Source organism: Neophocaena asiaeorientalis, unplaced genomic scaffold (assembly GCF_003031525.2).
Source record: "Neophocaena asiaeorientalis asiaeorientalis breed wild unplaced genomic scaffold, Neophocaena_asiaeorientalis_V1.1 scaffold1091, whole genome shotgun sequence".
NCBI classification, from domain to species: domain Eukaryota; kingdom Metazoa; phylum Chordata; class Mammalia; order Artiodactyla; family Phocoenidae; genus Neophocaena; species Neophocaena asiaeorientalis.
Genome location: NW_020175444.1, coordinates 180,065 through 192,903, shown reverse-complemented (window position 1 = coordinate 192,903; position 12,839 = coordinate 180,065). Strand labels below are relative to the sequence as shown.

The 12,839-nt window shown below is 44.3% G+C and overlaps 1 long non-coding RNA gene across 2 annotated transcripts in view; it reads right to left on the bottom strand.

Moving 5' to 3' along the window:
- The window catches only part of LOC112415193 (uncharacterized), a 60,512-nt gene that overhangs the window by 42,534 nt on the left and 5,139 nt on the right, over positions 1–12,839 (bottom strand). Inside the window, exon 2 of one of the 2 annotated variants that reach the window (XR_003006293.1) lies at positions 6,858–6,911. This is a non-coding gene — a long non-coding RNA (uncharacterized LOC112415193). Of the gene's footprint in view, positions 1–6,857; positions 7,412–12,839 lie in introns of those variants that run through there. The other variant, XR_003006292.1, reaches the window with a different exon arrangement.

Sequence of the window (12,839 nt, the reverse complement as noted above, 5' to 3'; positions counted from 1 at the left end):
CCACATTGTTGTACAACCACCACCACCATCCATCTCCAGAACTTACTCTTCTTCCCAGACTCTGTACCCATTAAACAACAACTCTCTGTTTTCAAAATAGAAAATGAATAAACTGAAAATTGAATAAAGACATCCTCCTAAACATTCAGATCCTCATCTATGAGAGGCTGTTGGCCAAGTCAGAAAAAGGAGCCAGGCCAGCACGGGAAGGAACTGACATCAGAAAATCTGGTTCTGCCCCTTACAGCTGGTGCGACCTTGGGGAAGGCCTGGAGTACTTGATTCCCAACGATGCCAGGTTGGGTCCTGGTGATACCCTACCTGCCTGCAGAGAGGTAGCCATGGTCAGGAAGCCTGCTGCAAGGGCAGCCTGAGTGTCAGAAGGATTCACATGTGTTGGTGTGTGTGTGTTGAGGGGTGGTCTGGGCAACTAGCTCCCATAGGACAGACACCTTTGCTGTTCCTTCATTCACTCCACAAACATTGTTCATCACTCTGCCCCTGGCACCATCCTCTATTTTCTGGATACAGGGGTGAAAAAGACCTTGCCCCCATGTGGTTTCCAAAGGCTTAAGCTTTAAATTCTAAGCACTGGAGGTCACTTCCTGAGGGTTAAGAGCACTATGAAATGAGATCACCGGTTTAATGTGATTGGCACAATTCCTGGTCCATAGTAAGTACCCAGAAAATGGTAGCTATTTCCACTGACTAGCTCTGTGATTTTGAGCAACCCAAGCCCCCAGTTTCCTCATGTGTAAAATGGGATAATAACAGTCCCTATCTCACAGGGTAGTTGTGAGGATTAAATGAAATAACACTTAGAAAATGCTTAGAAAAATACCTGATCCAGGGCTTCCCTGGTGGCGCAGTGGTTAAGAATCCACCTGCCAGTGCAGGGGACACAGGTTCCAGTCCTGGTCCTGGAAGATCCCACATGCTGTGGAGCAACTAAGCCCGTGCGCCACAACTACTGAGCCTGCGCTCTAGAGCCCGCGAGCCACAGCTACTGAAGCCCGTGCGCCTAGAGCCCGTGTCCTGCAACAAGAGAAGCCACGAAAATGAGAAGCTTGCACACCGCAAGGAAGAGTAGCCCCTGCTCGCCGCAACTAGAAAGAGCCTGAGCACAGCAACGAAGACCCTACAGAGCCAAAAATAAAAACAAATAAATAAATTAGTTTTTTAAAAATACCTGATCCATGGAAGTACTCAGTAAAAGCTTGGTGTTAATATTCTTACCATACTACTTATCACCTGAAAGAAGCATAACTCTAGACCCTGTGCTTTTGGAGGGTGGGGAGATGGAGGAATCATTGTTAGGAGGCCCCAATGCCTCTAAGAACGAGGTTGGGATGGAGGCAGTGTTAATCAGCCAAGGGGGAAGAAAGAGACAGCTCAGTCCCTTGAGATTAAAAAGCCTCTGCAGTGTAGAATCCCTTTCTTATAAATAAAATTGCCCAAGATGCAATGAACCCAGTTCTTGCCTTCGGGGATTGTACAGTCTAGAGAGAGAGAAAAAGGGGACAAACATGGTGGAATATATTAAAATATAGCCTGGCTGGCATAAGAGTACGTGCACCCTAAATATTTCTTTTTATAAAGGTTTCCAGCTCCTAGGAAGAGGCTGTCATTCCCTTTCACCTTCCTGGATGCAATAATTTGGCGTAAACCTTCCAATTCACCTTACCTATAAATCAGGTCTTAATCATCTCTTTCCATTTCATTTCAGTACAGCCCCTCTTCCAGGACAGAATGTGTGAGCAAAATGTATTTGGACAAGATTACTCCAGAGGCTCATATTATACCAAGGAAATGAATTCCCTCTCTCAAGCTCATAAAATGCAAAAATAAAATCAGCATTCGGGCCAAAGGGGGAGGAGACCAGGTACGCATACTGAAAAGCCTCCTTCTGCAGGAAGCAGAATTGATTTGCACTTTCCTCCACGCAGGCCTGGGTCCCAGGGCCTGCGGTCGTGCTCATCCTCTCACCTGGTGGATGCCCGTGCAGGATGGGCCGCAGGGCTCTGCAGCTTCTTGCTAATCTCCCATCTCCTTTCATAAGGAGCACAAACCGGCTCTCCACTGCCCCTCACTCCAGCCCACCTGGCGTCTTCCCTGGCTGCTTGCTAACCTGAGCGAGGGGGGCTCCAGGGAACTGAGCATTCTGCCCATGGCCCTGGAGTTTGAGGGAGAGGGAAAGTCAGGGGGATAAATCTTAGACAAACCACAGTGTTCAGTCAGCTCTGCCCTTCCCACACCCAGCACTCAAACAGGTGGGATGGAGTTAAGATGGCAGCAGGCAGTGCCTGGACGTAGTAGCGCAGAGTGGTGGGGGTGGGGTGCATCTGGCCCTGGGCTCAAGTCCCCACACCCTACTAACCAGTGATATGCCCCTAGGCAATTCCTTAACCTCTTTCTGCGTCAGTTTCCTCACCTCTAAAACAAGTATGCTGGCAGTGCCATCACCTCCCAGGGATGCTGTGAGGGCTACCTGAGACCAGGCTCGGAGCACCCAGCACCCAGCAAGTATACAACAACCGTTAGTTGCTTTTGCTGTTTTTCTAAAGTCAGGCCAAAAAGAAGCAGTCCTAATGCCACCTCATCTTCCCTCCCCATGGAAATGAGGGCAGGTTTGGACATGTACACAAGCCTTTCCATTCTAACTCATAAATCTATGTCCTCCCACCCACCAGCCCTCTCCTGGGTACACTGCCAGTACACAGCAGTGACAATGCCCCCGAATTACAGCACCCAGAGCAACACTGCATTTCAGCAAACCATTGCATGGGTTTCCACTCAACCTTGTGGAACATTCTCCAGCAGTGGCTTGCCCTTTTCTCTGAAATCCCCCTTTTTTGCACTTTTGGGGTCCTTAGAGGCTAACCAGACCAGTGGTTCTCTAACTTGTTTGAGCCAGGATCCCTTTGTTCAAATGGAAATCTTAAATGAATTTCCAACATACAAGGGGACTGGGGAGGATGGGTACCAAAGGAGCTTTAATTGTGTCTACAATGTTCTAATTCCTTACCGGAAGGATATATTAGTAGATTTCCTGCATACTTAAAAATTAATTTTTTATAAAGTCCTACATGTAAAGCAAACAAAAGCAGAACTGCTCTGACTGAAGCTTCCCACCCACTCAGTCCCACCTCCCTATTCACCACTGAGAGCCCTGGGGTGGCACCTCAACATGCCTAAACTCTGCAGGACACAGTTTGAGAACCTCTAGGTTTTTGTGTGTGTGTGTGCGTGTGTGTGTGTGTGTGTGTGGTACGCGGGCCTCTCACTGTTGTGGCCTCTTCCATTGTGGAACACAGGCTCCGGACGCGCAGGCTCAGCAGCCATGGCTCACGGGCCCAGCTGCTCCACGGCATGTGGGATCTTCCCGGACCGGGGCACGAACCCGTGTCCCCTGCATCAGCAGGCGGACTCTCAACCACTGCGCCACCAGGGAAGCCCAGAACCTCTAGTTTTATAGGTAAGGAAACTGAAAGCCAGAGAATGTTGCTGCCTTACCCAAGCACTCAGAGCCTGATTAATGCCAGAGCTGACGCTTGAATTTGGGTCTCCTGACTCCCATTTTGGCAGTTCCTGTTATATTAAGTTATAATTTCCAGAAGACTGGTATTAAAATGACCAGCCTATTGCCAGAGAAGGGCTGCACATTAAAACCTAGGAGCTCCACAAGCACTTTAGTACTAATCAGTTTCTCAAAATAGTCACTGCGCTCCTTGGAACATGGTGTTCAGGACCCAAAGAGGATCCTCTGCTTCACTCTTTGGGAGAGTGGAAAACAAACGGCAAGGGCATGCACCCTATCAGAAAAGAAAAGTCAGAATTTAGGCTGCCACAGTACTGCTACTAGCCTAGAGTACTTTACTGCTAATAAGAAAAAACGTGTCCTTTCCCCTGGGCAGGCAGGGCCCCATGCCAGGTTGCTGGCTTACCAAGTGGAGAACAGGCTAGATTTCAGCCCTTATTTGCCCCCTAGACCAGGGACCCTTGTGCAGGACACAGCCTGCCCAACCATACATGGCAGCCCTTGTCATAGTGAGAGTACTTGGAGTAGAGGAAATTGAAGGAGAGGGAGAGCTTTCACGCATTCATTCATTCAGCCAATAATTGCTAGGTGTTTACTGTGCCAGGTACATAGGTGCAGGAGAGAGTACATGAGCAAGGTGGGCAGGTCGACTAAAAAGTGGCTTGAGCAATAACGAACAATTAGGGCAACCTAAGAAAAAGCCTGGAGGTAAGTTGTGGTGGGATGTAACTCAGTAATTCAATGATGTCATCAAGAACTCAGACTCCTCTCAACTCTCTTCTCCACTAGCTCCAGTGTGCTGGCTTTCGTCCTCACATGTGCCCCTCGAGATGGCTTCTGCAGCCCCCAACATCATGCCCTCATAGTATCATGGCTGAAGATCAGAAAGGCCGTTCTCCTCTAAGTTTTTTTTTTTAATCAGAGAAGACATCTTTCCCAGAGTCCTCGGGCAGATGTGCCCGTGCCCGACCTAAAAGAGAGTCTGGGAAAGCAAAAACCTGGCATTTTCACCCTCTAAAGTGAAAGGCAGGCTCTGATAGCAGGAAAGTAGCTGAGAGTGGGAAATAGTTATTCGTGAAGCAACCAGCAGTGCCTGCCACTGGAGCAAAAGGGGGGAAACAGAACCTAGATTTGAAGGTGGGCATCTGTGATAGGCAAAATAACGGCCCCCCCAAGATGTCCATGCCCTAGTCCTTAGCACCTGTGGCTATGATGAGATTATCCCAAATTATCCAGGTGGAACAAGTGTAATCACATGAGCCCTTAAAAGTCAAAAAGATGGCACTAGAGGGAGAAGTCACAGACTTTTGAAGAATGAGAAGGGTTTGACCTGCCATCGCTGGCTTAAATATGGAGGGGCCACATTTCCAGGAAATGGGAACCTCACTGCTACAACCACAAGGAACTAAATTCTGCCAAAAACCTGAATGAGTTTGTAAGCAGATTGTTCCCCAGAGCTTCCACAAAGGAATGCAGCCCTGCCCTTGTGAGACACTAAGCAGAGAACCCAGCCAAAGCTACCTAGACCTGTGACCTTCAGATCTGCAAGATAATAAATGGGTATTACTGCAAGCAGCTAAGTATAGGCCATTTGTTGCAGCAGCAATAGAAACTAAAACAAGATCCCAAAGTACCCAGGCTATGGCTTTAAGAATTAAGAGGAATTGCCAGGTGAAGCAACTAACATGAGCACAAGTCTGGAAGAGGGAAAGACATGTTTGGAAACCAGCAGAAAACTCATTTTAGCTGAAGCAAAGTAGGGGAGGAGGAGAAGGAAAGGAGAAAGATGAAAAATAAGGACAGGGAGATAAGTAGGAACTAAATTAAGTGGGTCCTCAAATATTAAGCTTGGGCTTCATCACGATGACAACAGAAAGTCATTGAAGGGTTTTAGGCAGAGAAGTGATGGGGTCAGATTTCTGTTTCTACCAGTTCACTCAAGTTGCTACATGGAGAACAGATTGGGAGGTGGCAAGAGAGAAGCCAAGAGGACCAGGTAAAGGTCACAGTAGTGGTACAGGTGAGAGACTGTGACAGTTTGGACTGGGAAAATGCTGGTAAGGGATGGAGATGAGAGGACTACTTTGAAACAAATGATGGAGAGAAATGACAGGGCCTATGGGTTGGACATGAGTGCTAAGAGAGAAGAATCAAGGATGCAAGAATGAAGCCCATTCATTCATTCGCTCATCAGGTCGTTATTAGTATCTTCCACAGTACATGGTCCAAGACTGAGCTAGACACAGAATGTTGCCTCAGCATAAACAAACAGTCCTTACTTACATGGAACTGAGAGGTTTCTGACTTGATCAATTTGGTCACTGGTGGTACCATTCACTGAGAGGGGAGGAGGAGGATTGAGTGGGGAAGGAACAAAGATTAGGGAATAAAGATGATGAGTTCCACGTTCCATCTGTGGACATATATATGGGACAACCAATTGGAGCATCCAATAAACTTTGGATATATGGATATGGAGCCTGTAAGTGAAATTTGGACTGGAGATAGGGAGCTGGGAATCACCAGCATGTAATAGAAAAAAATTAGCTTCAGTAATTCAGAAAACAATGCCTATGAGGAGATGGGTTACAATTGAGAAACGGGGATTTGTTTTCAAAAGCTTTCACCTCCAGCTTTTTTGCCTTGGGACCAACCCTGAATGAGAGACTAACTGAAAGCTAGGACTGTCTTCTTTGTCAGTTTATGCTGGCTGAGCCCGGCGCCAAGAAGCCCAGGGGTGCTCAATAGAGGTTAATTGAATGAAGGAATGACTCAAGAAGGCAAACAAATGAAACCCAGTGGGCAATTCTCTCTCAGATTCTTTGCTTTAAAATAGAGGAAATGTTTGCTCTCCACTTTTTTTTAAGTAGCTCCACTGCCCCAGAGTGCAGTCTCCCATGTATCTGAATGACTGAGTTTAATCCCAAATATTCGCTTAAATTAGTTGCTCACATTCAAAATGGAATCTCTCCTTAATGACTAACACTCCTTTCTTGGGAGAACTAAGACATAGGAAGTTCAGTGTTTCCAAGGAGGCGACATTTGATTCCACCAGGCTGGGGTGGTTGTGGAGGAATGGGTGGTAAGGAAACAAGATAGGGTACCCACGTGTGCACTTGACTATTTTTCATCTCTGGAATTTATATATGATGTACAGAGAGAAATTAATCAAAGGTAACCATTTCACATCCCATAAGAAATCTTTGTCATTGGAATCCAGAAGTGTGTGCAGTGGATAGGAATATGCTGGTGTCAGACTATAGAGGTTTTAACCCACCCCGCCATTTGCTAGCCGTGTGACCCAGGGCAAGTTACTTACCCACTCTATGCATCAATCCTCTCAGCTATAAATTGGAAGCAATAATAACGCCTTCTGCAAAGGGATGGGGTGAAGATAAAATGAGATAATGCATGTGAAGATCTCAACGTTCTAAGTTCTCAATAAATGCTAACTAGTGTACTAGTTTGTTAGGGCTGATGTAACAAAGTACCACAAACCAGGTGGCTTAAACAACATAAATTTACTGCCTCACAGTTCTAGAGGCTCAAAGTCCAAGATGAAGCTGTCGGCAAAATTGATTTCTTCTAGGGGCTGCAAGGGAGAATCTATTCCATGCCTCTCTCCTAGCTTTTGGTGGTTTGCTGGCAATCTTTGGCATTCCTTGACTTCTGCTACCTCACCCCAATCTCTGCCTTAATCTCCACATGGTGTTCTCCCTGTGTTCCTGCCTGTGTCCAAATTTCCCCTTTTTGTAAGGACATATTGGATTAGGGGGACACCCGACTCCAGTATGACCTCACCTTAACTTAATTACATCTGCAGTGACCCTATTTCTAAATAAGGTGACATTCCTGAGAGTATTAGAACTTCAACCTGTGAATTGGAGTGAGGGACAAAATGCAACCCATAACAGCTAGTATTACTACTGTTAACATTATTACTATGCTTAGTTCAGATTACCAAGTAAATACATCTATCTTTTTTTGAGTTTTTATTTTGAATTCATTTCAGACATAGAAAAAAAATTGCAAAAATAGTATAAGAGTTGCCTTATAACTATGACCCAGCTTCTCCTAATGTTAGCATCATCCATAATCTTAGTACAAGTATTTAAACCAGGAAATTAACGGTGATACAAGACTATTAACTAATCCATAGATGTTATGCAAATTTTGCTAATTGTCCCACCGATGTCCTTTTTCTGGCCCAGGATCTAAACCAGGATCCAACATGGCATATAATTTCACGTCCCCATCATCACCTCAAATACAAATTCCTTGGTCTTCCTTAATCATTCGTTATCAGTACATATTTGAAGAGCAGCTATCAGTTATTTTGTAAAATGTCCTGCAGTTTGGGTTTGCCTGATATTTCCTCATGATTAAATGTGGATTCTTGGACTTCCCTGGCGATCCAGTGGTTAAGACTCCACGCTTCCAATGCAGGGGGCATGGGTTCAATCCCTGCTTGGGGAACTAAGCTCCCACGTGTTGTGGAGCATGGTCAAAAAAAAAAAAAAAGTGGATTCTGCATTTTTGCCAATCCCACACAGTGATATTGTGCCTTCTCAGTGAATCACATCAGGTGGTCCTCAGAGTTGATGTACAGATCCTCAGGACTGGTGATGTTAACTTCGATCACCTGGTGTAGGTGGTGTCTCCCATGCTTCTCCACTGTGAAGGTTCTGTTTTTCCCTTGAGAATTAATATAGCTATCTTGTGGAGAGATACTCTGAGGCTGTGTTAATATCCTCTTTCTCATCATACTTTCACCCACTAATTTTAGCATACAGTGATGACATCTGCCTGCAGCAAAAGTTTTGCCTAATGGTGATTTTCTATTTCCATCATTCTTTATATATTAATTTGAATTCTACAACAAAGAAGGCTTTCCCTTCTTCCTATATTTTTTAAAATAAATTTGAGGTTATCAGAGGCCATTGAGTTAACTTCCCAGGATCCCTAGAATCTGATTCTTGGGTCTACCCACTTCTGAGGTATTCAGTTGCGTGCCTGCATAAAGAAAAAAAATCTCTTTTATTTTGCATTTCGACCTCATGATTTCAGTTCCCATTAATAAAATCTTTGAGGGAAGAGTGTGCTAAATGCTTTGTAGGGTGAAGAGGATGTTTAAATTATTCAAGAGAACTCCTTTCATACAATTTGGATGTACCCATTTACACATAAAAATTAATGCTAATTAGATATAATTTTCATCTATTCATTAAAAGAAATCCCAAAGCATTCCAGAAATCCTTAGTTAGCCTAATATCATTCTAGGTACTTGAAAACAAAATTGCTTTTCTTAAAAAAAGAAAAATCATGACTTTGTCTTTTATGAAAACATTTATTAGCACCAATGGTGGGGCCTGCTGGCTCCTCTTTCCAAGTACCCACATCCTTTCCTTCTCCTAATCAATCAGGCATTCATTCAACAACCACACAGTGAGAACCTACTGTGTGCCAGCCTCTTCTCTAAGTGCTGGGACCAAAGTGGTGAATAAAAAGACCTGAACCCCTGCCCTACAGAGCTTCCAGTTTCATGGGGGAGATCAACTACAAACAAAATAACAAATCCTGTAAGTGGTGGCTGCTTCAAAGAAACATGAAGCCAAGAGGGAAGAGAGAATAACAGGGGCAAGGGAACCTCTATTCAGATGGTGTCAACGAACAGGATGACCTCTCAGATGAGGTAGAGGAGGTAAGACTTGACAGAGACAGAAAGAAGTGAGGGAGAAGCCCGGGGTAGGGGGATGGAGAACGTTCCAGGAAAAGGAGCAGCAAGTAAGTGCCCCAGGTCTCAGTTCTGTCTTAGGAGCCATGATTGGGCAGCATTTGCTAGTGGGAGTGGTTGTTGTGTGTCCATCCCCAAACTGGTCCATTTTTGCTATATATAAAACGATCTTCTTCTGCTAAGTCTTAAGCTTTTTGTGCCTTCCAATTTACCCCCCACTTAATTTTTTTAACATGTAGTTTTGAATATCTTTCCTCATCTGGAAGAATACTTTATATAACTAGATAGATAGGTAGACAGATAGATATTAATATATATATACACACACACATAGAGAGAGGTCCTTTTTTTGTTGATTGACAACCGACAGCTTTTAAGCCTCGCCTCTCCCTCTTATCTCTGCCCAACACGCACACCTGGGCACGCTGGTAAGAGAGGCTGAGTGCTCCCTCCTTTGGTACAACATTGGAACCAAATTTGAGTGAAGGTTCACAGTGCGCACGTGTGTGCGTGCGCGCGTGCGCACACACACACACACACACACACAGCCTTGAACTGTTCAATGTTACAGGCACTGACCACACGTGGCTACTGAGCATTTGGAATGTGGTGAGATATACTATACATGCAAAATACACACTAGGCTTCAAATATGGTATGAAAGAATGTAAAATATCCCATTAATTTTAATGTTGATCATCTGTTGATATGATATTTTGTATATATTAAGTTAAAGTACTATTTAAATTCATTTCACCTGTTTCTTTTAACCTTTTTAAATGTGGTACTGGAAATTTTAAAATTACAAGCACAGCTCATATTTCTAGTTCATCTTCTCTTTTTGTTGGACAGCACTAATATATACTAAAGTGATAACAGTGGGTATATCTTAGTATGTTTTTTTTTTTAATATCCTTCTTTCGACTTCTCTGTATTCGAACATGTATTTAAAAATTAAAAGACACTTTTATGCAGTTGTTATCAGTGGAGTTAAAGGGGGCCGCTTAGGGGCTTGGAGGAGGAGTGATTACCCTGCTCAAAAAGTCCAGAAAGTAAAATATTTTCCAATTAGCCATAATCTAAAACTGAAGTCCATCCTCTGTCCACACAAGCTCTGTGAGGGACAGGCAGCCTCTCCATAAGCCTTGGAGGACATGACTTTCTAATGGTGATTCTAGAGTCTGCAAATGCATTGATGTGCCCTGGCCTATAAGCCCTGGGTCCTTAGAGGCAGAACCTGCTAGCGCTAATATCATAGGAAATGTGAGGCATGGCTGTCCCACTTCCCTGTGCGCATCCCTGGTGTGGCCATTTGTGCTTGATCCAGTCCATGGTCAACTCCATACAAGCCTTCAGTATTCAGATCCTTGTTCACAAACCACGAGGACCAAGCTTGGGATGCTGTCTAGGCACAGACCATCCTGCTTTGCAAGGTAATGTTTTGGAACAAACAGTGCAGACTTAATCATGCAAAAATGTTATTGTATTGAAGAGGTCAGACTTCAAAACATGCTTGCCTGGCCCAGCAACTGAATTATATTGCTACCAACTCTCACCCCAGCCACTTGTACTTAGACGGCCTGCTCTTTCTACCGGAATAATGGATAATAAGAGAAGATGGAGCAGGGGAAAAAAGTGTAACCAAGCAGGACCCTATGGGGCCTTCCCCCATATCCTCTGCTTTAGCTCCTCTCTGAAGTACTTAGATAACAGTATCTGATGCACATTTGAAATCGCTAGGTGGCATTTAGGGGGCTCAAAGAAGCTCTGGTCCTTTATGTCTCAGTGCAGAAAGAATTCAGTGAGAGGCAAAGTGATAGATAAGAAGTGATTTATTAGAATAGGATGCTTTTGGGCTCCCCTGGTGATGCAGTGGTTAAGAATCCGCCTGCCAATGCAGGGGACACGGGTTCGAGCCCTGGTCCGGGGAGATCCCACATGCCGTGGAACAACTAAGCCCATGTGCCACAACCACTTAAACCCGCACGCCTAGAGCCCGTGCTCTGCAACAAGAGAAGCCACTGCAATGAGAAGCCTGCACACCGCAACGAAGAGTAGCCCCCACTTGCCACAGCTAGAGAAAGCCCACGCGCAGCAATGAAAACCCAACTCAGCCAAAAAAATAAATAAATAGAATAGGACACCTTTTACAAGTGGGAGGGTGAGAGGGTGCCATGCCCTGAGAACTTAGTGGGCTACAGTTTTATAATCAAAGGAAAAGTAGGGAGAAGGCCACCTTCTTCCTCATTCTTGGGTAGATGTCACGCTTCCATCATCAGCTCCTCCACGTCAGGCAGGGGAGTTTTCTTGTCCTTACATGGTCAAGCTGGGACTGTCATGGCACAATTGAAATAAGCAAAAAGGCAACAACATACGTTAAAAATGGCAAGTCATCTCAGGTTTTAGTATATTGTCACCTTTTCCTTATATTTTTTTTTTGGTGTGCGCAGAGGAGCATGTTCTAGGAATCGTTAACTTACTAGCTCACTGGGCAGGACGTGGGTCTCATGCCACCATTGTTTTATTCTTTTGGGTCATGTCTCATGCTTCTGTTGCATGGTTTTGTTGCTAAGCAAGACTGCTTGGTTTTGTGGTTAAGCTTTCTTCAGTAATCATTAATTTACAGGGGTCTCCCATACTTTTTTCTTTAATTACAATCCCTTAGTGGGATTAACTATTTAATCACCTACTTTGTCCCTTTACTCTGTCCCTATCATATTCACTGAGTTGTTTTATAGATGTTAAAACCCCACCAAATGAAAGAAATTAACTACTTGATGACCATGTAGCCCCCAGACCTACTGGAGCCTAAGGATTGATAATGTTAACCCCTGTGACACCACCCTGTTACCTCACCATCAACTAGTCAGAGAATTGTGTACAAGCTGATCACATACCCTGGGACACCCCTCCTTCACCCTGCCTTTAAAAATGCTTTGCTGAAATCCATGGAGGAGTTTAGATCACTAGCTGCCCTGGACTCCTTGCTTGGCACCCTGCAAAAAACACAGCACTTTCCTTCACACAACCTGGTGTCAGTAGATTGGCTTTACTGAGCAGGCAAGCAGACCTAAATCTGGTTCAGTAATAAAACAAAATGGATTTAACTGGATCATGACATGAAAACTACAAATGTTGTATCACTTGTCAGAAAAATTCACTATTGCCGGGCTTCCCTGGTGGCGCAGTGATTGAGAGTCTTAAAAAAAAAAAAAAAAAAAAAAAAAAAAAAAAATTCACTATTGCCTTCAAATGCTTTTGGTTTGTATATTTTCTGTACATAAATAAATTCTGAAAATTAAATCTGAATAATTTCAATTTTGTAAATTTTTAAAAATAAATTTATTTGTTTTATTTGTTTATTACTTTTGGCTGTGTTGGGTCTTCGTTGCTGCAAGCGGGCTTTCTCTAGTTGCGGTGAGCGGGGGCTACTCTTCGTTGCGGTGCGTGGGCTTCTCATTGCAGTGGCTTCTCTTGTTGTGGAGCATGGGCTCTAGGCGCACGGGCTTCAGTAGTTGTGGCTCACGAGCTCTAAAGTGCAGCCTCAGTAGTTGTGGTGCATGGGCT